At 39.4% G+C, this 25,476-nt stretch overlaps 1 protein-coding gene across 7 annotated transcripts in view; it reads left to right on the top strand.

Annotated features, from left to right (window-relative positions):
- The window catches only part of ZDHHC8 (zinc finger DHHC-type palmitoyltransferase 8), a 122,818-nt gene that overhangs the window by 16,950 nt on the left and 80,392 nt on the right, over window positions 1-25,476 (top strand). Inside the window, exon 1 of one of the 7 annotated variants that reach the window (XM_054219371.1) lies at window positions 14-25,476. This exon is cut by the window's right edge and continues 18,413 nt beyond it. The exons of the other annotated variants lie outside the window; for them this stretch is intronic. The gene's annotated coding sequence lies outside the window, so the exon portion shown is untranslated. Of the gene's footprint in view, window positions 1-13 lie in introns of those variants that run through there. 7 annotated transcript variants of the gene reach the window in all.

The following is a 25,476-nucleotide window of genomic DNA, read 5'->3' as shown; positions in this document are numbered from 1 at the left end:
GAGATAATGCCAAACAGTAGTATTTTAACTGTTTACCCTTTGGCTGATCTTCCTGGTAATGTAGTTGTAAATGATTTCTGTGTTCCTTGTACAGATGTACATGCATGTCTTCCTGGCACTGTTTTTGCCTGATGCCAAGAGATCTGGTGGGACTGCCCAGAGCCATCTAATTGGAATGCCCTAGGCAGGGTTAGGTATCAGTAGAGAAACTTGGCTGTAAAACCTACTGTATGTATGTAGGCACAGACTGAACATTGACTGTGAACAGCTGATCCTTGCTCGTGGTGAGTTCACTGTGATAGCAAAAAAGACCAAGCTTTGGACTGAGAAAGGAGTTGCCCACTTGTTCCAAACATCTATTTAGTGATAATTATTCATCTGTTTTTCAGTGCCAAAGGTTTGCAGAGGTAAGTAGATATTACCTATTGCTCCTAAGCCCTGCAGGATATGCCTTCAGTCACTAGTACATTTTTAAACCTGACTAGTGCCTATAGCTAGAATCACCTTGCGTACATACATACCTGCTGAAAATACCTGCTTTTTCACAAATACTGTATCATTCGGGAAACTAGAGGAAGACTGTTATGGCATTCTGGATTTTTTGTAACACTCTTACTGTTTCTATCCTGGCTTCCTAAAGAAATGAGACTTTATTACATTTGTTCATCTGTCTATTCCTTCCATTCTGAACTTTTAAATCCATTACCCATTTCTATCAAGTTCAATAAAGGCACTGAAACCTTTAAGATGATAAAAGAAATTTGGTGCCTGAGCATGGGAAAGAAATCATGAATTATTATAGTGTTGAGGAGATAGCTTTCATGTGAACTCGACAGTTACATCTGGACAGATCTCCAAGTTTGCTATCCTCATTGGAAAACTGTTCAGCCTGGTCTCAGGTATGATTTCCCTTGTTTGCCTGCTAGAGGAACATGAAGGAAAACCTGTGCCTCAGGTTTATAAGATAATATTCTAAAAGAGGATGTAGAGGAGACTTTGATATGTATGTATACAGAGGCACTATACAAAGGAAAAAGTCCTAAAGAGTGCGAGCAGTGATTACTAGGGTGGGGTTGATGTTACCCAAGGACGCAGGATGCATATCCACGGAAGGCATTTGTTCCTCTGCTCGTGAAATCTGCTGTTTCATCTTAATATAGAGGAGTTCTCAGATCACCTCCTTGTATAATTAGAAAAAACACATTGGGTGTAAACTCAATTAACTGTCCTTCCTGGGCCCCTTTAAAAATACAGGAGAACTGCTTTTAATGCCTCTGTTTATTTTGGTACAGTATCCAGACTGATGGAAATATGTTTATAGCACAGTCTAATGAGCTGAGGCTCCTCTCTAAGATTCCAGTTACCTCATGGCTGGATAGAAAAAGCTGATGCTCTCTAAATATGTATTTATGTCAGACTCTGGCTTGCACTAACAGTTAATGCTATAAGAAGCTGCCTATTTAATGCCACCTAAACTAAGCTTGAGCAGCAGTTGTTCCCTGTATCCTGATACAGAGTGCTTCCAGTTACTGCGACATTTATTTACTTCTCCAGCAGCGAGATTTATCAACACCTGGTCTGTGTTGTGATCATCACCAATTATATTACATCATCTGTACTTAAGCTTGATGACTTCATGGGAAACAATTTTAATTTGCTCTCTACCTGTGAAGTGCTAATTCCTGGTCAACTTTGAAATCTGGTTAATGTTTTACATGCAAGAAGCCCAAGTATAAGAAAGTAGTGTTATTTACAGTGGACTGGAGTAATAACTCTGCTGTGAGTGCTTGGAGCAAATTTAAGTGAGGTGTAAGCTGCACTTTAGCATGCTGACAGGCTTTCTACCTATTCTAATGCAGTGGGTTTAGTCTGTTATTCTTCACACTTCTTTTCCAAAAGGAAGTGCGTTTTGCCTGAGGCACAATGACTTACTTCATTAACTGGAAGACAGTTTCAGAAGCTGCACTTTTTGATAGAAGTATCTTCCACAGCAAGGAGAAAAGTATTGAAGCCTAAAATAAAATAGAAGTTTGTTTTGAAACACAAAAATTGCGCTAAGCATTGAACAGATAATCTTGATAGTGCAAGATTGGCATTGTTTGGGTCAAACTTGCTTCTCGAAGTCACAGTTGGTTCCCAAATGGTTTTAAAAGCCAATGTGTCACATCTGCTCTCCCTGCCCGTGTAAATATCCCGTTGCCGAGTTATTCATGGCTTGTGAGGGGTTGGTGCTCATTCTCCTTTTTCTCTCCAGGCTCAGAGCATTGGACTTATCAGCTCTTTCTCCCCGAAACTGAATGATACCGAAAAGTTGTCATTCTCTTCCCGTGCTCTCCCAAATTTAAAAACCCACTGCAAAAGCTTTATTGCAACTGATGGTTTGCTGTTGGTGCAGCTACCGTAGATAAGAGTATGGAGAATTGTGCTTCAGTGATGCTGGAAGGAACTGAACGGCAATGTTTTCCAGCATGCCTCTGAAAAGTGTCTATCTCATGTTCACTTTTAAATCCCATGCAGTCAAAAAGCTAATATTAGTAATGAACTCTTAAGGCTGGCTGGAGAAGATAATTGATTTGGGGTATAGAATAACTTGTCTGTCAGTGTTTTGGCCAGCCCTGCTTAATATCAGTAGTAGTTAAATCCTTCTGAATTTCAACAGAATGTAGGCATTTTAAATGATTTACAGTTTTTTGAAAGCACTATTATCATACCACGACAGCATTTTAATGAACTATTTTTTTGAATTACAACTGGAACTAATATCTGCTGGAGTAGTAGCTCTTTCGATACGTAGGAGAGTTGTTGCCAGGAATATATTGAATATTTGAAGCCCAAATTGGATGTAGTGAGTCTTTTTGGCTCATTCAATAACTTGTTAACAAAGCATAAAAACCCTACTGGAGCAACTCATCCTTTGCTTTCGAAGAACATTCCTGTTTTTTATTAACAGGTTAAAGATTGTTTTTGCAGTTTTTGTTTTTGGGGAGGGAATATCCCTGTGGGTGCATGCTAGCTGTCTTTAGTAGACTACTGTCTGGTTGGGGCTTTACAGTGATTAGCTGTATGGTGCAAAAGGCTTGTCTTCCCTGCAATACTCCTTACTTTCCTTTTTACATACAGAAATGACTTAGACAGCAGCAGCTTCTCCGAGGCACAGCCACGGGGCTGGGCACCCTGCATCCCCTGCTGAAAGGGAGGGTAGTATTGCAGAGATGTCTCATAGGCACCTTAAACTTACTCTATTATAAGCAGAAATTCCAGCTTTCTGAAGCAACCAAGTATGACCCTTGTGTACCAAGTTCCATTTCAGGCTTCTAGCCTTTTTTGAGCACCTGGCAAAGCATGAGGCTGTTGTCTCATTCTGGGGTGCATTGGACTATCCCTGCTGTTAAGTGGTATTTGCTTAAACAGGTTAGGCCCAAATGAACATTTTTTTGGGAAAAGTGACTGGGAACCATTGGGTATTTAATCTGTGCTCTTTTCATGAGCTAAAAAGCAGTGCTGTTCCTCACACCAGTTGTTTTTGCTGGCTTATAGGACAAACCTGCACAGGAGGGCGGCAGAGCAAAAGGCGAGTGCTTTGGTCACTGTTCTGGGTTTTCGTTTGGCATTGGCAATTTCAGAAAGGTGCTCAGGGGGCTGGCAGGGAGATTTTGCTCCCCAGGAATGATGCCTGAGAGACCTTTCTTTGAAGTCCTTGGGCAGCAAGAAAGCGCCTATCCTGTTGCATCCTGTTTTGTTTCTGTGGAGAAATATGATCCAGAGTGATGAGAGACAAGTGGACTATGTCAGAAGTCCAAAAGAAGAGACTAATCAAAATTCAGATCCTAAGGCTTAAACATTTTTTACCCACGTGCCGAACTATATAAAAAGCCTGCCCTGTATTAGCTATTTTAAAACATGTTGGAAAAAATAAGCAACTCTCATGCATCTGTTGCTGACTTCAGTTCTTTCTCTATACAAGCAGTTTTACTGATTTAAGGTAGTGCAAAGGAGTATTTGGAATTTTAGTGGAACCAGTGTGTTTCTTTGTGGCATCCTGAAAGAATTATCAAGTCTTGAATAAGCAAATAATGCAAAGGACTGAAGTTGTCATGATATTTAATACAAAGAAGAGATTTAGTTGCAATATGGTGGTTTTGCGTACCTCATCCATAACTGAACAACAAATGTGCACAGCACAAATTAATTTTTTTGTAATATTTGGCCCATTTTCTTGTATCTGTAAAAAACAAAGAAAACTTAAGTGATAAACTGCACTACAATGATTACCAGTCTCATTCCTCTGGCTGTGTGAACAACTGATCTTCTTAAGTGGGTGCTAGTATGGATGGAGACAGGATTTCTATATTGTAATTTGCAGCTTCTTCAATCACTAGTATGTACTGCATGATTTTTATATTCTAGTCACAAAACTTGAAAAGGCACGTCCTCAAAAAGTTATGTTCTTAATGAAAAATGAATTTACTTGGCTGGAAGTTTGTTCTTGTATCTGCTTTGTGGTGAAAGGGAGTAAGTACTCAGCCTTGATAAGCTCTTGTGCCAAGTGTTCTTTTGAAAACAATAAAAAAAATATTATGGCCCACAGTTATTTTCAGCAGGGCCTTGTTTGGAAAGCAAATACGACTTCAAATTAAATAATTGCTCTCCATGGATGGAAAACACGTAGTTTTTCTTCTCCCATGTATACTGCCTTGCTTGCTCAGTGCTTCAGTGTTATACTAAAATCTTAAGAGCCAGGATGCTGTTGGGTTAATCAATGAAAATGGTTTTCATTGATTGCTGTGGAAAGAAAAGAACCAAGTGGTTTAATTAAGCCAATGCCATGTATATCTAAAGAGTGACTATTGATCTGCATGTTTTTAATTAAAATAAAGAGCTTGCAATTTTTGTAAAGCCTTGGCTCTCCACTCGCTGGTTTGGGTAGGACTTCCCCAATTGCCAGTGTGCCCTACAAAGCAGCTTTGTTTGGCAGGCCCACAAACTGCGAGGCCTGGGACTGTCACGCAGGCACAGGGGAGCAGAATACAGAGCTCCAGCTGGGGCTCAGAGCACAACAATGGCATGAAGTGATACTTTCATTTTCTGCTGTTCATTCCTCCATTTGAGTAGCAAGCTTGTCTGGAAATCAGATGATTAAAGCTGTAGGAAGCCACTATTTGTTCTACGTACTACTTTTTAAATAGATACTTTTCAGAGGGGGAACCCTTCCCTCTGGCACTTAGAACTCAGGAGAAACCTGGGAGACAGGAGCTCCATGGTATGATTTAAGGTCTCTTTTTACTGTTGTTAGCTTCTCTATTTATTTTGCTCTGTTAAAGTAGAACAGATCACCTGTTCAAATTGAAGCTTTCTATGTTGACACCAAGGCTTGCATTAGAAGGAGAAAGCTGCCCAGCTTTGGACTGCTGGAATAAAAAAAATAGTTGTAACGTAAAAGCAAGTACTTTCAGATGCTTCTCGGGCCCTCAGACAGTCTTTCCTGTCTCTTAAACTTGCTTTCCTTACTTCCATGTGAAAAGCTTCCAAAAGCAGGGAAACTGAATGAATTAAAATACAGACTATTCTTCTGATCTTTCCTGGCCGCTTTGGATACTATGTGAATAGGAGCAAAACCGTGGCAAAGCAAGACTTCAAGCCATAAAATGGATACCAGCCTGAGCATGTTGAAGACAGAAGCAAGGACTGAAATTACTAAAAGCTGTAACAGTTTTTGGATGTTGTTAATGATTGGCAGAAGCTGGCTTACCATGTGCTGCTTCAGAAAACGCACCTTCTCCCCTCCCCTGTTGTGCCCTTTACTCCTTTTGTGTGCCAGCACTAGTCTTCCTGTGGCAAAGTGGTGCTGGTTTTCATCCTCATGTTCTTCCGCGCTGCAGTTTGCTATGTAACTGGTACCAAAGAGGGCTGGACCACTCTCTCTGCAGTTGTGACTGGTGTTGGCATAAAGGTTTTGTGAACTATGCCCTGAGCCTCCTTTGTGCATGAAATCACTGTTTTGTCATTTAAATTACAGGTTGCAGTGACAAACTACTTTAATCATAATTATCCCCAACAGTTCCATTATAAGACCTTAGTTTTTAATTCTGTGAAACTAGCCATTTGGGTCAAGAAATATGCTTCATGCTGAGGGGTTTTGTGTGTGCTTAGGCTAAACCAGAATGATATTAAAAAAAAAACGTTTTCCTTATCAGAAACTTCAGGGAGAATAAACCTTAGGGACTTGAAATGGGACAACAGGTTGGCTTTTGTGCTGGGCTTTTTTTTGTCCTCCTGAAGACCTTCCTAAACTTGGCCAGGTTTATAATTCTCTACGAAGAACAGTGAGGTTTGTGTTCAGTGGCTGACCACTACAGTCTCTTCATCTTTCACCCTCGGGGAGCGTGGTCTGCTGCCTGGGGAGCTCTGCTACCTGCAATGGGACTGCCCTGTCCCGAGGAGGCAGCTCTGCACGCTGTGGAGGAGACATGGGGCAGGGTGGGCACTTCTCATATGTGGCTCTTCACCCAGGCTTTGGATCTTGATACCGTCAGAAATGAGAGCAGAAACACTTCCTCAGGTGTTTTCTCAATGCTTCTGTAGTGGGCAATCGGGGAGCAAGGTGGGGAAGGAGGACGAAGAGCCTGAAAGTAGCTGGGTAAGCTGTTTTCAGATCAACTTGTAGTGATGACAGTCTTGGGTTTCTGGAGAGCAGTATACTTGGGACTTTTAGCTCTGCGCACTATCAGCTTCATATTGCATCTATGTTGCAGCTTTCACTGACTTCAAAATGCCAAGGTCCCTGAAAAGTCAGGTTCTAGGGGACACACAGCATTTTGGGTTCCATCTGCAAAATCAGACTAAGATGGAGAGGTTGTAACAACTCCTAGGGTGTTATAATGATAAATGCTAATGTTAGCGAAATGTTCATATGAAGTTAATTATAACAGAACATCCCAGAAGATGAAGAATTCTATATTGAGTACAGAATGTGCATAGCATGCAGCAAATATGGCCTGAGGCCACACGTTGACTGGGTACAGTGAAAAGAAATACTTAACAGCTACCTGCTCAGCGAGCATGCTTAACGTAGCAGTATCCCTTTAGGGAATACATACAATAAAGATATTAAATTTGTCCCTCTTGTTGCATGCCAGTGACTTTAAAGATTCATGGACAGTTTTATTCCAGCAGTCCAATTTTCTGAGTACTTGCCTTTATGCCAGGGTTGTCACTTTAATATATTTTAAAAATCGGATGATGAATAGGAACTTTCAGCATCAAGTTGCAAAAACAAGAGCTGGGCTTGGGGCTGTTTTTTTCTCAGTCAATTATTAGTTTGAGGAAGGTGAGAAATCCAATATTGTGTCTATAAAGTGGAAAAACTTAAAGGTTATTAAGCAATTTGGGTTGCTTTGGATAGTTCTGGGTTGTTTCAATGCATTTTTTTCTCTTTATTGTCGAAATCATCACAGCTGATCTCAGAGTGAGTAAGAAACGTTATTGCATATAGAAATATTAGGAAAAATGCTTGCTTCCCCAGGAATTACAGTGAAGTGTATTAATCTTAGCACACAGCCTATTTTTACAAGTAGAATTATGGGTTCCAGTTTGTTGTGGTCACATTTCTGCAAGACTAACTTGGATGGTTCCATCTCACTTCTAAAAAAGGGGATTGTGTGATGTATTAAGCAGTAAGCAGTATCATAAATTAGTCTTATATTTTAAGAACAAAACCTTAGGCCTCTCTGCATTCTCCATGAATGTTTAATATTTCACAAGTTTGACTCTTTCGCAATCCTTTATGACTTTATAAGTTGTGGTTTTATAGATATGAGTTCAAAAATTGATTATTTTTTTATAACTTCAAATAGATTGGGTGAAAGTAATTATTATTCTTTGAAATCATCATAAGCATAGCAACTATTTGAGACAGAAATAACTGGGATTTCACATTCTTGCATGCAAAGCTATTCATCAACTAAATAAATCAGTCCCTGATGGAAGGGGGGGGGCGAGTAATCATCATGCTTTTGTGGCACAATAAAACAAGGAGGATATTGTGTCCTAAAAGACCTACTGCACAGACTTAAGGTATCTTTTTTTCTCTAGTATTTTAACTAAGGATTAGCCAAACTAAAAAACAAAACAAGCAATAAAACAAAAAACAAACCCCAAACCCCCCAGAAAGGCCAAACTCTATGCATCTCAGGCTGTGAGACAAAGATAAATAATTTCTTGCCTAAATGTTATTCCCCATGTTTTATAAAGAACTCCAGAAAGGTTTTTAGAATAAAATGTGTGAGAAGGCTAAATGGGTTAAAAATTTTGAAAGTTTTGGCTTTGATGAAATTATGATTTTTAAAAATAACTAAGAAAGGTACTTTCTTCCTGTAGGAATCAAATGAGGGTTGGTGGCAGCAGTGGGAAGGGCAGACAGGAGTAGAATGGGAGGACGTGCTGCTGGGAAAGTGGTTACTGTTCCAGTCTGGAATAGTGTAATCAAAATTTCTTTATTCTATTGCAAGAAAGAGCTTGGGAAGACAAGAAATTTTTTATTTTTTTTTTATATTTAAACTTCTGTATATCCTAACATTTGTTGGTTTGCATTACAAGAACTGTGGGTTTCTGTCTGTATTAACGGCTGTCGCCTCTGTCTCCTAGTTGCATGAGCAGCAAACCATGTGCTTAAAGCTTGTTAATTCCCCAAAGGGCAGAAAGAAATGTTTGGACCAATTATTTCGAAAGATAATTATTGCTCTAAGGAACCCCTCAAAGTAGACAGTTAAAAATGACACTATTGCATTGATTTGAGTGTAAACATATGAAAAATGTTAGGATATTGAAAAAGAACATTTAGACTAAGAAAGTCTGTTGTGAAACAGTCACAAGTTTTAAGTGGTGCTTGCTCTTGTAGGAGTCCTGTTTCTTTTCTCTGTATAAATATGTGTAAAGAGTTCAAGTTTTGATTGTTTGAACTCTAGCTAGATGAAGCTAGATGAACAGTCAGGAAAGGATAGTTCTACTGTGGGACAGCTTTGAAGGTTTCAAAATTTACTTTTGTTTTCTTGAAAAAGAAAACTTTCAGAATGAAGCACAGTGTTCTGTAAGATGCCAAGCCACATTTTCGATAGTTGTGGGATTTTTCAATTACTCCTGCGGAGCATGGTCTTAGCATAAATATCATACAAACTTAAAACCTGTTTTTGCTTCAGCAAAAAAAAGCAGAATTGGTCAATGCCATGACGAACTCCAGTACCAAACTGAACTAAACTAAGCATTGCCTTGAATTCAGGAGCATTTATAATAGTTTCTTATGTTTATTGCTTGCTCCCCGCCCCAATGTAATTTGTTTGTTGAAATGTCAAAGCCCAGTAAGTCTTGAATTATCTCATCAAAGAAAAGATATTCTAATCTCTTTTGATAGGGAAGAGGAGGAAAAGGGAAGAAAAAGTCTGTACATTCTGCACTTGGAAGAGGATTTTTTGAGAAACTTTTTGCTTTACTTTGCATTCTCAGACAAATGCAAGCATGCAGATGGATCCTTCTGTCTGCTTCCTTCTCTTTCCATGTTGTGTACTCTACATGTAGAGTTGTTTTAAAGTTCATCTCTGCTTAACCCTCCCCACCCCCTTTTACACTTTTTTTTATTAAGTAATAATTCACAACAGGATATGATGATGATGTCCAATCTGGCCACACCTAATCTGTGCTGGGACACACTGACTTCATTCATTTGTAGGTGTGGTGATTATTGGACAGTTTGTTACCACACCCTGAAGTGTTTTATTGCAATCGTAAAGTGGTTCAGCTAAAGGAAACATCACTTTTCTAGCGGAAAAAGTGGTAATTTTCTACTTCTAAAAGAACTAATTCCAGGAATGTGTAGTGTAAAAATTTCACGGCCTGGAATAATCATTGAGCTTGTACCAAATACACAGAGAAGTGAATGGCTTTTTCCATTGAGTAACAGTGTACCTCAATATTTTAAAATAATTATCTTGGTTTGTACGGTTCTGAATTTTCATCAGATCTCATGTAGAATGGCTGAAGGGAGGGCTCACATTTCTCTCCTTCCTCTGGCATACAGGAAGGCTCATTTTATTGTGTGAACTTCATTGTGGGCAATCCAGAAGGGAAACTGCCGAGCTTTGGAAGTGTAAATACTTTACTTTTTGGCTGGGAGGTTGTTCATGGCACAAAGCAACTTTGGAGGGTAAGAATAAATAGAGTTCATATGTGTTTCTGCTGAATATCGATGTTAATAGGGTCTTGAACATCACTTCAATTTACAAAACTTTTTTGCCTGCTGTTAAAGAAGCCTCTAACTTAACAGCTTTGTTTATCATTTCTGATTGTTTCTTGCAGAGCACCAGAAACACAACTGATGAATGACCAGACTGAGATATTTTTAAGTTCAGGCTTGCTGGAGGGAGCTGGACTTAGAGTCACTTCCAAGTAATTAAGTTAGGAGGAGAAGGGTTTTTTTTAGAATAGCATAAGGGATAAACCATATTAAGATGGGTTAGTTTCTTATTGTGAAGGCAGCTACGCTACTGAAATGATTTCCCTTGGTTATAACTAGGGAAATGGGCTAATACTAACCAGCTGCAGGTGTGTGTTTCCTGTGTAAGTAGGAAAGGACATAAAATTCAATTTAAAGCTGGCTTGTGAACTTGAGGGAAACAAGATGAGACGTATCATAGAATTTCAAGAAGTGAAGAGATGCTCATGTCAATCGTGCAGCCACCCACAAAGGATATTTTCCTATATCTTTTACTCTGGGCTTCATCCCATCTTGCTGATAAGCCAATGCTGAGATTCCAGAAGAGTGCAGTGTATCTGGGAAGCAAGAGGCTGAATCTCCCTAAAGAAAACTTACTAGATCTCTACCTTAACTGTGTTTAAAGCATGGTAGTCAGGTAGTTGGGGATAGAGGCATATCTAATAGAATTCAATCAACTTGACAGTCCTGTTTGTAGAAGAGGAATGAGAAGGAAATGCTACTGTCTCACAAAGCTGAGCTGTGATGCCAGTCTTCCTGTGACATTTTCTGTGTCTTTGTAATAATTTTCTTTTTCAGAAGGGGCTGACAGCTTTGATGATGGGGAGATCTTTCATTTCATTTATTGGTGGTGTCAAAAATCTGCTTCTGTTGACACTCTGCTGAATATCCTTTCCCAAGTCCTTACATCTATAGCGTCCTTTCCTGAAAAAATTTACACAGGAGGGAGAGCATGCTAACATGGACTGTCTTGCCATTTGTCACAGATCAGTCCCATTTCCCATTTTTTGCTTATAAAATGAAATGTAGAAGGCGAATATGTTTGCAATGCACGTTTGGTGTATTTAAAAGGCCATTTTTGTACGAGTGGAGCAGCATTAAGAAATCATGGTTGAAAGCATAGAGGGGCAGCAACAGCGGAACTGCTTTGAGACTAAGTAATAGCATTTACATGGTGTTGACTTCTCTGCATTTAAAGTATATGTACATCATGATCGAGAGAGTGGTCTCCAGCACTGTAAAGTCTCCCTTTTCCTTGCAGTCAGTTGTTCCCAGCTGCCAAGCTGTTTCATGTGTTCCTATCCATGGGAAATCCCTTTTCCTATGAAGAGAATGTAAAAAAAGCCAAGATCTCCTCCCCTTTCTTCCAGCCATAAGGCAGTGTCCAGCTCCTCTGCTGCACTTCTTCCATCAGAAGAAGGAAGGCTCTTTCTCCGTGTGTGAGTCTGCCAGGCGGAGTCTGCAGTGGAAGATCCCAACCAGCGTTTCCCCTGGCCAGTTTTCTTTTCAGGAATCTTGAGTGACTGGAGGAATTAGGCAAAAGATGCTTGCATACATCTGGAAGATAAGATCTGTTGGGTGCTGTGTAGTATTTTGGATGACTGCCACTTTTTTAATGCTGCAGGTCTTGTAATGTCTGAGCTTCAGGCATTTTGATTATAAAATTAATTCTTGGCAAAGGTGGCTCTCTTCACATTAAGTGTTTGTGCTACCTAACTGTAAATCATAGACGTTTCCTGAACTACCAGCATTTAGGATGATTTATAACTTTCAGTTTTCTTTTTTCTTTTCTTTTATTTTTTTAATCATTTTGTACATCTTATTTCTCCATCAGTGTAAAAATATTGTCTGGAGAGCAATAAAAAAATCAGGAGCCTCACTGTGCTTGTATACAGTAAGGCAGGAAATGGACCTCCTAAATGTGTGTGCAGGTGTGACCATAAAAATGCTAGAATGCTATTCTTCATTTGAAATGAGTTATTCTAGTGAAAACCCTGGAGTACTGGAATATTTTGGAACCAAGAAAAAGCTAAACTTGGCAGGGTTATGCTTTACAGACCCTATAGTCCCCGTCCCTTCTGTAGCTTGTTTCTGCTCTGTAGGTTAACTGATGAAACTTTTTTTTCCCCTTAAGTTACTGAAAGTGTCGTGGACCAAAGCGAGCTCATCTTTTCTCTCTGCTTGTGAGTTTGCCTTATTAGGATGCAATTGTACAATTTTATACAAGTGCATGACTAACTTTGGACCCTTTTTTGTAACCCTTTTGTCTAGAGAAACAACAAAAGAATTCCTTAGTCATCAAAAAAAGGAATGTCATGCTGCTTTCTTTACTTCTTTCCAGTGTATCCCTAATAAAGGGCTTGATCAAAGGCCAGGGAACGATCTGTCTTATTTTGCATTGCTATTCAACAGCGTAAGTGTGGAAAGGGTTTGATTCTGGTTTTAGTGAAATGATCCCCCTCAAAAGTTGGCAAAAGTAGGCATAATCTCCCATTGGCGCTTGAGGATCCTTTTGAATACACTTTCTTCTACTGGAAGTGCATTGTATAGATGACAAATTGTGTTGCCAGTCTGTTTCACCTTGCATCTGTCAATGGGAGAGCTTTGAACTGGTTTTAACAGCTGCAAAAATTGTGCAGGAAAGAAGTGGTCCCTCTTTTTGAGGCTAAGGCTGAATATTTTGTCCATGGGAACAAGACCTGTATAGCAAGAGCTGTTTCTCTTGCAGAGCTCTAGAAATAAGACAGCTTAACAGCACATTTTTTAAAAAAGAACACTTTAAAAAAACATTTTCTGTAGGGAAACTTCACATTCACATTTATTTATCTTCCTCTAGGGGAAGGAGTAGAGGTGGTACAATACTTTGCTGTTCAATATCAGTGGAAGAAATAGCTTCACTTTCACACTAAAGATGCGTTAGTGTCACTGAGACCAGACACCTCTGTGCCAGCCAATCCACTCTGCAAGGTTCACTGTGTGTTCTTAGGGAAGCTAAACAGTATTTTCTTTTTGGGGAGGATATTTTGTCTAGTCTTTGGCACTTCACTTTGTGTTGGAAATGTAACAGTTTCTTGCTATGGCATGTACGATTTACAGTAATACCCTATTATTTAGATATGGGAGCACAAAGACTGTGTTTGCGGGGAAAAAAAAGGCCCTGCTTTAGTAGAACTGTAAATTGAGTGAATAGGTGCATTATGGGAAGGCTGTTTTTTCAAGATCTCTAACAGACCATAGTTGTAAAGCTTTATAAACACATAAAAAGAAACTCACTATATATAAGTGGAGCCTTTTGTCCAGGTTACTACTTGGAAAATGTTTCATTGGGATAATCCAAGTATGTTACTAATTAAAAAGGATTTTTACAATTTCAGGTATTCAGAAACTCTGTATTAATAAGTTCTTATTTATTGGTTCAATTTAATGACAGCAGTACAATAAATAAAAAATACACAAAGTTTTTAATGTGTTCTCAAGCTATAGTTAAGGGACATAAGTGAATCAGCCAACAATATGCTCTGGTTGTTGCTTTCTCAGTAGAAACTCTGACGAGATTTAGAAATTGTCTGTCCTTACCAAGAGAAGTACATATTTTGAAAGCTCTTGTTGAGCTTTGGTTTTGATCAACAAATGGTGAGCTTGCTTTTGGCCCAGTTAAAGATCTGATCCAAAGCCTATTGAATTTAATTGGAGCGATTCCAGTCATTTCAAAAGACTTCTGGATCTGGCCCATATTTTTAGCAAATAGATGATGAAGGGTGGTAGTTAAGCATCTGTCTGTTCTTTCTAGCAAGGCCACATCTGGATTCTCTTGTAGCTTACATCTCCTTTATTTAAACTTCAGTCCTGCTCCTTTTGGGCCAGGCTTCTATTGTTTTTTATACTCCCAGCTTTCCCCTCTTCTTGAACAACCATCATTAAGCGAGCATGACAAAGTACCGGTGTATAAAAGATAAGATCTGCCAAACTTTGCATGTTTTGGATTTCTTTGTGTGTTTTTCTTAAATTTGTTTTTGCCAACATCTGCCTCCTGTGTCTCTCACATACTTGCTGTTTTTCTGAGATACTGGAGGAGCATTTCTAACAAAGAACACCACAGATGTAGCTACAAAACTGGCAATTTACTCCCTTGCTTGGAAAAAAGCTATGAAACAGTTTGCCCAGTTAGGACGTTAAGGGAATGATTTATCCTTTTCCTTCATATCAGATTGTTTTGCAAGCGTGTTGTAAATGGGAGTACGTTTTTAGGAAACATGTTTTACAAAAATGTTTTCTTATCTGCATAGGCCTGATTAACCAGACCAATTTCATATTCCTGATAGTTTCTCTGCAATCGAGTAGGTTTGGGTCTGAATTAGTGCATGTCTTCAAAGTGCATCTAAAAATTAGAATTTTGTAAGGTTTGAGTTGTATCAGAGGATGTGCTGGAACACTAGTGTATGTTGTCACACATGTCGTAACTTTTGATTAAACAGTCTTGGGTGTAAAATTAGCTTATAGATGTGTGGGATTGGGGAGTCAAGAGCTGCCGATGCCTCACTCTTCTGACAGGCACTGAATGCAGAGGGCCGGTGAGCACTGTTTATATAATGCTCTTAGAGGGGGAAACTGTTGCATAAGCACCACTACTTTACATTGCTGAAGGTTATTGCCTTTGAGCCACTCGTTGTTCTTAGTAACTTGCACGAGAGTCTATTAGGTAGGTTTAAGATGAATGTGGCTTTGTGGTACGCTTGCTGTTCAGCTGCTGTGGTGTTCAGGGGAGGCAAGTGGGAAGCAAAGGGAAGGAATGCAGAAAATACCAGAAAATACTGCAGGGAAAAATTACTGCAAAATTCATAACTGTCAAAACTTTAAATAGCTTGCTGTGCCAATAAAACATCAGTTCAAATACATTGCTGCAGAGCTCAATTCCAGGCAGTCTCAGTATTACTAAGAGATGAGGAGTGATCCTGTCTCTCATTGTGGCACTTGTCACTTAAAAAAGATTGTTAGATCCATTGGTTGAGGTATAAATGGGCTATGAATAGGACCCAGTTTCTTGTGTTAACATTGCTGGAATCAGAACACTTAAGAAAATGTAATTTTGGGTGCCTTTCGGTTTCCTGGGGCTTGTAAGACACTTCAGTAAGGGTTTAAAGGTGACTGGGTAGGGAAGAAGGAAAATCAACTTCTCTCCGTAGTGTTTCAGTGGGTTTATGCAGCACTAACATATGTGTATATATACACACACAGACACACACACACATATATATACACACACAGCCACCGAGGAAGCCCGTAACAGAAGTAGGACAATTATACTTTGTTCAGAAGAGTCAATGGTATAATTTTTTCCTCATCTCATGTGCGTTATAAACCCATCAGGCAGGGACCTGGATTTCTCTCTACTTTCCTTCTCTTTCCCTGTTACTGTAGTTGACCCAGCACAGCATATTGTTCCCTCCTCCTGCTGCACCTAAATGGTCTTTTAAATAATTTGCGTATGAGGGATGTGTGAGTGAAAGCCATGTCCAAACAGGAGATAGTGTTTTGAACTTTTCAGGTGTTTACAGAGTATTGAAACTGCTCCAGAATTGTGTTTGATTTGGAAAAGGAAACTGTATTATTTTTTTCTCTTATTAATAAAATATCTAGGGTGAATTTTGATGGCTGAGGTCCGTTTTTTCTGAATTTAAGCATCAAGCATGTGTACCTGAGACTTATGCCAAGGCAACAGGAACTACTGTAATTGATCCTATGGAAAATCTTGAAGTGAGGCCATGCCAGAGTATTACAGGTGTGTTCGGGGGCTCATGCTTTGTACTGTACCGTTTCACTTTGGTCCTCAGAAGTACAAGAAGATGTGGATGTCTGAACAATATGCAGGGTAGGAAACTCAGCTAAGAAATCTCTAATAGGGTCATGATGTTACTGGATGTAGCCAGTAGTTGTTTTTCATATTTTTATTTTGGATCATGCTGTAAATTACTCGTTCTTTAAGAGCTTTAATTGGATCATGGAATGAGGAGGACATAGGGAGGAAGGAAGAATAATTAACAGTACCCAAGTTGGCATGCGCTGTTAACTTGCTGTCTGGCTGAGGAAGGGATCAAGGGACGTATGTGCACAAAGCTGCCTACCAGTGGCTGGGAGCTGGTTAACTGCTAATCCAGGAACTGCGTGCTGCTGGCTCTGAAGCTGCAGGCTTTACTTGGCAACAGGATTTTGAAGCATTTGGAAAAGAATGGGACTTGTTCTTCTTGTGTCCTTGAGGAGTGACACATGCTGTTTATCATGGCTGTGCTCTACAAAGACTGAGAAATCACTTCTGAAGGAAAGAAATTTTAGCAGACATGAACATGTAGTAGAAGCGTAGGAACTCTTTATATATGTAAAAGAAAGAGTAGAGGAAAGTGTGCACTTGAAACACATTTTAGTGGTAGTCTTTATCAAGTAACTCCTAATATTCTCTAATCTATCAGCATGTGCAATGGCCTTATGATTTAATTGTGCTGTACTTGATGAAAAGACAGGGCTTTGTCCAAACATTCAGCAGAAGCGTAGGAAGAGGTAGTGGTCTGGGCTGTGCCACCAGGGGAAATCCTCTCCTGCTGCACTGAAGAATTTGCCCAGCCCTACCCTGAAATGGGAGGGATTGGTTTTGGGCTGCTAGTAGGTGTGGAGGGAATATTTCATGGTGAGGTGGGGGTTTGGGAACAAGAGAGTTTAAACTTCTGGGCAATTCGTGCCCTGTCCATGAGAAAGTGATATTCAAGCTTCTGCAAGAATTGAAATTACCTATAACTAATGGGATAGGGTGGCTTAAATCAGAACATGTATTTCTGTGCTGACAATGTACAGCATCTGCTTCTGCTTTAAGCAGGGACTTAAGAGACTTGACAAAAAAAAGCGCCTTTGGCATCACATGCATGGGGAGCTAATAAAAGGCTATAAATCGAGCAAATATAAGGGCCTCTTCACATTGACGTTTCCCTTTGAGAACGTAGTTAGGGATGGGGATGAAATTTTAAAGAAAACACATGCATTGGGAGACTTTGAGTGAATCTCAAGCAACGGAAGAGCAAAGAATGTATCGGTACTTTCTTGTGGAGTATAAAAATCTAGTCTTTAGAGATTGAGCTAGAAGTCAGAAATTTTGCCCCAGACTCTGCTGCCTACTTGACAAGTGGCTTAGCCTGTGATATGTCTTCCATTTCTGATGAATCTTTGAAGTGCACTGTGTTGCTGGATGAAACACATGGTATTTATGTTTTGACAGCAAAACAAATACCATGTATTCCTGTGCTTGGACACTAATCTTTTGAAGAGAAAAACAAACCCCAAACTCAGCCGTGATAAAATCTTGGCAGCAAAGTAGACCCAGATGAACTACATTTTGTATGCAGTACAAAAAAGCTTCAGTTTCTTCTTCCCCTTCTCTGGCTAACTAGCCTTAACACTTTCCAGTGAATAGTTTGCTGTTGGCTTTCAGGCTATTTCACAGGCTGTAGTTAGCTTTATGCTTACATTCAATATTCTATTGGTGATAAAATTCCCCTGATGGTTGTAAGGAGAGTCGATGCATGCGAGATGCTACAGGACAAGTAAGCAATTGAATTTTTAAAAGAATCACTCTTGGCTATGATTCAAATTGTTTGCAATGAGTCCTGAAATGCTTCAAGAATGTGTATGCTTGTACGATGCTTTTCTGAAAAGGATATTTTTTTCTCGAGTGGTAATTTTAGGTGAGACTGCAATGAAAATGGTTATACTAGGCAAAGTTATAGCTAGAGAAAAATCTTCTGCAAGATTGATTTATCCTTTCTGCTTTGGCAAGAGTGTTTTTCTTCAAGCAATATGTGTAACGGTGCTAAGTACATATGAACTTCTCGGGATCTATTGGGAGAAAAGGCAGACAAAATAGGAAATGGCTCAAAATCTCCATGTATTCTTTCCTGTATATGTTTGATGTAGTCAAGGCTTTGAACTGAAGTCTTGATTTCTAGGGGTGGGAGATGTTGTAGAGGTCTTGTTCTGTACTCAGCTTTTTAGATTGCCCTGGAAGGCTGATGACATACTGAGAAAAAACTGCATTAAAAGAAGGCCTCTGCAATACTTGTGCTTCTTGCAAACTCTGTCTTCAGTTTGCTCAACTCTTTGGCGTGCATTAGACCTGTTAATTTTAGTGGGATTTAAGCAAGTTCTTCATTGTAACAGGGCAGGCTTGCTGGCCTCTGGTTAGCAAAAAAGCAGGACATGAATTAATACCTTTTCTGACAGTGTGTAAAGTACCCAGAGTTTGTATAGGCATTAGCAGTAAATGACTGGTAATTACTCTAGCTTCCTAAGCTAGCAGAGCCCCTGCATGCTATATTAATCTTCTGATTGTGCAATGAAACAGGGGAAGGTGTTAGGCCGTGGAGGCTGCAGTGTGCGAAGCTTGAAACAAATCTCAGTCAATAGATCATCATAACCAGCTGCTGCCTTTTGATCAGGAGAAACACAAGACTTAACTGACTCAATAGCAGGAAATACATGTTCTGATTAGGTACCAAGTAATGTTATTTCTTCAACAGATTTCTGTAGAAGTTTACAGTTTACACTGTATAGTACTGAAGGACTAGCTCAAGGAAGAGACAGGACTCTTGTATTTTCGGACAGCTCCGTTCTGGGGCTAGCACTCCAGAGGATGAGTTTAAAAAGGAGCTGTTTTGAAAGTGTGTCTTCATTCTGGTTCCGCAGAAGAGCACAGGAAGGTGTATTAGTGGGAAGGGTTTTGTTTAGGACTGCTGATCAGCTTTCTAATGATTCAGACCTTAGTGTTCAGGAAATAAAATGTATGCTTTATGATTTAGCACAATGGAAGTTGTATATTCATTTTATAATATACCATGTAATAGAGGAATGGGAGGTTTTATCTACAGGGAGTGCTATACTTAAAGTAAGGGCTTTTAGTGAAATTTAGTAGTTTGAAACATACCTGTGGATATTTTTTAAATCTTCAAGCTTCATGCTAACATCCAGTTTTACTATGCAGATTACTTGCTGGCCAGGGTTTTTTTAGCTAACAGATTCAAGATAGTTATTTGGCAATGTTTAGTTTTAACTGCCTGGATGGCTGAAAAGCTGAGTGCTTTATTATACATCTCATACTAGGACTTACCTCAATGCTACCAGAGGCGTGTCAGTTTTTCTGCTGTTAAAGTTGCTAGTAAAAGTCTTGGAGCATGTTTTGGCCAACTAGAAAGCATTTGAAAAACTCATCCAAGAAACAGAATAGTGCAATCTGTTATTTTTGTGGGATGGTGGGTGGATTTACAATGCAGTTGAACAAAATAAGATCTTGCATAGGCTTCTGAGTCTCTGTAGTAATTCTGCTTCCTTGAGAGCTCAGCTATTATTTTGTCTTTGTAAACCATCTCAGCCTATTCCTCAAATTGAAATTATCAATTTAGATCTGGGAAAAGCTGATCAGACAGTAAATCACTGTCAGCCACAGCCAATGTGTTCAGACCAAAGGCTCTGACTTTATTGTTTGATTGCAGAGAGATAGAGCATAGGGTGAGAAATTCCAGGTGATGCAGAGATGAGTGGGTGATACATTTGGAGTCATAACTCCAAAATTATCACTTAGTTAGCTAGCTGTATATGTAAATAAAGAGATTTAAACTTTGAAAGCAGATCAGAGTGAATTTGATGCCATTTTCCAGTGATATTTATTAGGATGGCTGGGCAAGATTCTACAGAATATTGTATGTCCATTTGGGTGAAGATGACAAATGAAAAACTTGTGTTTTGTTACTTTCTCCCCCTCCCTCCCTACTCACTGGACCTGAAATCTGGAAAGGGGCTAAATAAACCCTCTTTAACATCTCAGATGCTCTGAAACTTAGTCTCAAATGCTGTGCTTCAGTCTTGTGGAGTACTGGGAGCATTCATCAGTTTCTCCAGAGAGGATCTGTATCTCTGTACTTCATTTCTGTAAGACTGTAAATCTGTTTGTAAAACTGACAAAATACCCGATGGGCTTTCTTTGACACTAAATATCGATCATATACATAATTGAATATTCCACTTTTGGAGTTTATACCTGAACCAATATAGAACAGAGTGCCTTAATTTAGCATTCAAGTATTGAAAACTTGGCCTACATTTTGAAACTGCAGGCCTTATTTCCCTAGTCACAAAATAATGCAATAATTTGGGGTTTTAAAGAACATCTGCTTTAAGCCGTGATCAGATGCAGTCTGCCTAGCTTCTGCTTATCCCAGCTGTTTCCTTTTGGGGACAGCATGGTGAGGACAATGGTGGACCTAATTCCTCATTCCCAAGAAACATGCCTGCGAAGTACAAAATTTTCAGCCTTATGTGATCTGTACCAAGTCTCTTCCCATAAGAGCAATGTCTAAATGTAAAGGTAAACATGGGAAATTTAGCGAGTCCTTAGAAACCAAGATTCTTAAAATAATAACTCCTTTGCTTACTAGCTAAAGTTTGTAGTTCTATTAATAAAGTAGTTTATGCTCAATTAGCTGTTAGCAAGCATGCCACTTTTGAAAGAAATGCTTCTGGTAATTCACTGTTGATGTTCTGAAACATTCTTCTGCTTTTACCCCTCTTAAAGCACAGGAGTGGAAGGTCTGGAAAGGGAGGCAGTGTTCAGTCAGGTGGACAGAATTTACGGGATAGCTACTGTAAATTGAGGCAAACATGAGAGGCAAACACCTGAAGGCACTTCAGATGATTTACACAGATCTAGTAGGTGATAGCAAATTGTCCTGCTAAGCACAGGTAAGTAGTAAGAACATTTCTTACTATTTGCCAGCTGTTTTTTGGGTTCTTTTCTTCCTTTCCTCCCTCCGCTATGGGAGAAAAACCCAACCCCTTTTTATAAAATATAGCAAATAGGAAGCAGTATTATCCTGGTATTCCAGGAATGATTTACTCATGAGCAAAAAACCCCCAAGACTGTCTGGACAGAAGATTTATCCAGATCCCAGGATTCAGTTTTGATTTGTAAAAAAAAGCAGTCTCTTGCGCAGTTTTGGGAGACATCCTGCCTTGCATGGTCTTTTACAAGAATTAAGATGCATTTGAAATACAAGAAATTCTGTCTTCAAAGTATCTTTTCAATATGGATAAAAGTCAGACCTGCCAGGGTGGATTAGCTTTATCTAGGATGAGATTCACTCTTCGGCTTAAATACTATTGTTCCTCTCCTCTGGATTTGCTGGGCTTCAAACTGATCTTAGAAGCAGGAGGATTCTGTATAGGTGGCTGGTGATTTATTTTACCTCCTCTCTAGAGCAAAGTAGTGCCCTGCAAATTTAAGTGGATAGGAAGTGCATGGTGAATTGATTGTAATGGGGTGTTTTTCTGCTCTTTAATCTTTCCTCTATGCCTGTGCAATGCAACCAGGCATGCGAGTGGTTCGTAGCATGTAACTTCCTAGATTCCACAGGGCAGCCAAGTAAATAGTGCTTAAACCTACCAGTGATTTGTGTCCCCGCTTAAACTGAAATTCTCAGTGTGTCAAGCCTTTTAGCTGGAGGGTGATCAGAAACACCTTTATTTTAGCGTCAAGCTACAGTTTCAGTCTCATAGAACTAGGCATTTCCCCCCCTAAAATGCAGTTGATATATATATATATCGACTTATATTTGTATTAATGACTTCTATCTGTCACATATTGGCTATGTAAGTTGACCGAAAAAGTTAAAAGAACCTGTCCAAAGTCTTTAGGGAGCTTGTTTAATGTCTTGTATAAATATTGAACTACAGAAAGGCTTGTCTTCTACATTAAAGGATGACTATAAAATAACTAATGAACAGATTTCTAGATTTGTGATCCAGCGTCTGGCTAAAAGAATCTAAGATTTTCATAGAGTTTGACTTGCTGCATCACGGAAGCTGTGGATGGTTTACAGGAGAGAGTCTTTAATGTGTGAGCGTATGCTTGGTGCAGTTGGACATTGAGGGGGTAAAACAGTGAAAGGATGCAAAAGAACTGTCAGTAGCTCATGAAAATTTGAAAATGGACTAAACTTTTGGGTGCCTGAGTTTGACAATATCCCTTTTTAAATATAAGCATTATTTATCCTGTGCTTTACAAGAGGTAAAATATGCTAAGCAGTACATAAACCTTGCCCTGAAGAATTGTCTAATGTTCAATGGATATAAAGCACCAGAGAGCCACGAGAATGTCATTACTTGATATAATATGTGGAATAGGTGGATTTTGAAGATATTCAGCGCAGTGTAGATATGAAAAATCCATCTGCATAAGAAGCAATGCAATGAAAGCAGTTTGCACCATAAGATATTGACGGTCAGAATCTGCCCCTCCCTGAAAGCGCTAGTTTAGAGGTTTCAAGTTAGTGGTGATGCTGACGCAGAGGCTGCCAATATTTCAAGGTTCAGCATACAAGGGGAATGGAGGAAAGAAACCCCTTCTTTAAAGGAAGATTAAAAGTAGCTTAATAAACAGCAGAGCTGCCAAAACAAGATTCGTGATTGTCTCCTGCACGCTTGACTGCAGGTAAAAGGCAGCTCTGAGATTTGTTTCAGAGAACAGTAAGACCTTTATATATTTTTAGCTGCCATCAATGGTCTTGAGGTTTAGTAGAACTGAACGGGAAGGAGCTGAAATGAAGGGATGTTACAAACAATTTTGAGCAATACGTAGATGATTAAGACTGTGGGATAGACACTTAGAGAGGCTGTAAGGAATGAAAACTTTTTAGTGGCTTGGGTGCTTTAAAACCTAGTGGGGAAAGAAGCAGCTGTGTAGATCTGTTGTAATTGTTAAGTGGAAACTGGGTGTTTGCAATTATTAGTACCCCTCAATTGTACTCTGCTTCCCAAAGACCTAAAAACTATGTACCTTGGAGCATGTGTCCTTCTGGGAGTTGAGAGCATCAGAGAGCAACTGGAAGACAGTTTTGTCTGGGAGCCTGGAAGAAAGAGAAGGAGGTCGGACTTCTGGTAGTCCATCTCTATGTGATACAGATGCACTTTACAAATGGATCCCCTTGCTGGGCTGAGTGGCCCAGGGTCGTGCACATAGTGCTTCTCCATTTGTGATTCTGGGAGCAGTGCTCTTTTTAAAGCTGAAGACAGATGAGTGAATGCTGCTCCAGATGGGAACCGACAAGTTTGAAAACATGTCAACGTGTGTATATTTTTAATTTCAAAGGCGTCACGCTAGCATTAGAGAGTTGCTTAAATTCTAGAAGCAGCTCTGTAGAATCAGACAATCCCTGAATATCTCTACCATAGCCCAAAAACACAATCCCCTTTTGGCCACTTAATTTGTAATCAAGGTAAAGTGTTCTTATTCCTGTCTTTTGGACTGATCAACTAATTAATGAGGATGTTGTTCTTTGGACTAATTCTGACATTAAATATACCAGTTGCAGAACACTAAGGAGGAAGAATCTGTTATGGATTGCTGCATAATACTGGCTCTTGAAGTTCAGTCCATAAAGTTCAGTGGGGTTGAAACTGAAGATTATTCTAAATGGATTCTATTAATGGGGATGCTGCTAGGAGACCGAGCCTGAGTTCTCTGTACAACAGCTGATACGTCTTCTGAAATATGTTTGGTGTTGCTGTTTGAGGTGTAGATTTGGCGGTGGGAAAGATTCTTAATGCAAAGTTTCATTGCATGGTGATTATTTTATTTCCTAGTTGACTCTACAAAAATGACATCCTTCAAGGCCATTGTTTGTCAGTAGGGATGCTCAAAGGGGATGGAGGGAGTGCCTCCACTTCTGGTAATGGGAGTCAAGGTATGGAACTATTTACAGCTGCTTCTCACTTCCACTATTCAAAACTGATATGATAAACAGCAGCTCTGGAGGTTACATCAGATGTGGCTTGTCTGTTGGCAGGCGGGGGGTGAAAGGCAAGATTGAGTGCTCAGTGTCTGGGTATTTGAGATCTCTGATAATCCTTTAAGAATGCCAGAATGTAGATTACAGTGAGGTATCTAAACAAACATCCAGGTTCAAACTTCACTCCATACCTATACCCACCTTGCTGAGCTGTAAGCTAAAGTAGAATCTGAGTGCCTGATACCTCCCTACATTAATTCTCTCCTGAACATGCATCTTTTTTAAATAAAAAGGTGGAAATATTTGGTATTGTTAAACCATACCCTAATTCATGGCAAAACCCAAGATTTATTTTTTTTTAATTGGCATACCTAGAAAAGTAATTGTCACTGCTTCATCACAGGCTTCACTAAGAATGATTTTTGTTTCTTTGATATAGTTTGTCATTGTATTTGTATTATTGCTTATGTGCCATAAACCTTAGAACGACAACCTGGGATAGTAACTGTGCGGTACAAAATGTTTCTAGGCTTAATCAGTGACTCCATCAATCGCTTTCATCTCAGTGAAAAAGAATAGAAATAGCATCTGCTGAAGTGATAAGCCAAGTTCCTGCAGCAGCCATCAGTTTGTGAACTTGCAGAGTTTCGTTCATGAGGAGGGCCGTTTCCGGAAAACGCTGTGCATTGTTTCAGGTGTGAGGAGAGCAGCCGAGGCACTTGGTTAGGGGCCTCTGGCAATTGACACTGGAGGGCTTTGCCTTGTCTGCTACGATCTTTTTATTGCCTTCCTGCCTGGGAATAATGAGCTTTTAGTTCTGATGCTTAGTGAGATTTAGACTTTATATAAACGGGCCTTACATAAAATGCAATAGAATGGTAAAGTTGCCTAATTAGTAACATACAAAGCACACTATATAATTGCATAAGAAGTGAAAACTACAGATGTGAATACCTGAGCATGTTTTGTGGTGTTATTTTAGAAAGCCCAGTTTTGGTTTATATTTTTTCATGTGCTTTATGTATAATGTGAATAAGCCTAAGAAACCTGAAAAATGTTTCTCGAGCAAGTTCTAATCATCTGGCTCTGCAGAAAAGATTGAAACAAAGTTCACCTTAAAAGAAGAATGAAACTGGTATTCTATTAGCTTGGGTTTGAAATAGCTTACTAGGTTAGGGCAAGCTGTGTCCAGTTAGATACCATTTGATGATAAGGACTAGCCTGCCAGAGGTCTAACAGTGAAAAACATTAAATGTTATGGTTAGAGCTTGGATGCTGTTTGAATGATTCAGATGTTAGTATTTCCCAACTTCCCAGATATCTGCAAATGTTAAACTCCTAGTTGTTGCTTTAAAAAAGACATTTATATTGGGCAACTTCTTATCTGTCTTTACT

Source organism: Rissa tridactyla, chromosome 13 (assembly GCF_028500815.1).
Source record: "Rissa tridactyla isolate bRisTri1 chromosome 13, bRisTri1.patW.cur.20221130, whole genome shotgun sequence".
Taxonomy (NCBI): Eukaryota; Metazoa; Chordata; class Aves; order Charadriiformes; family Laridae; genus Rissa; species Rissa tridactyla.
The sequence above is the reverse complement of the archived record's forward strand: the minus strand, read 5'-3'. Positions and strand labels throughout refer to the sequence as shown.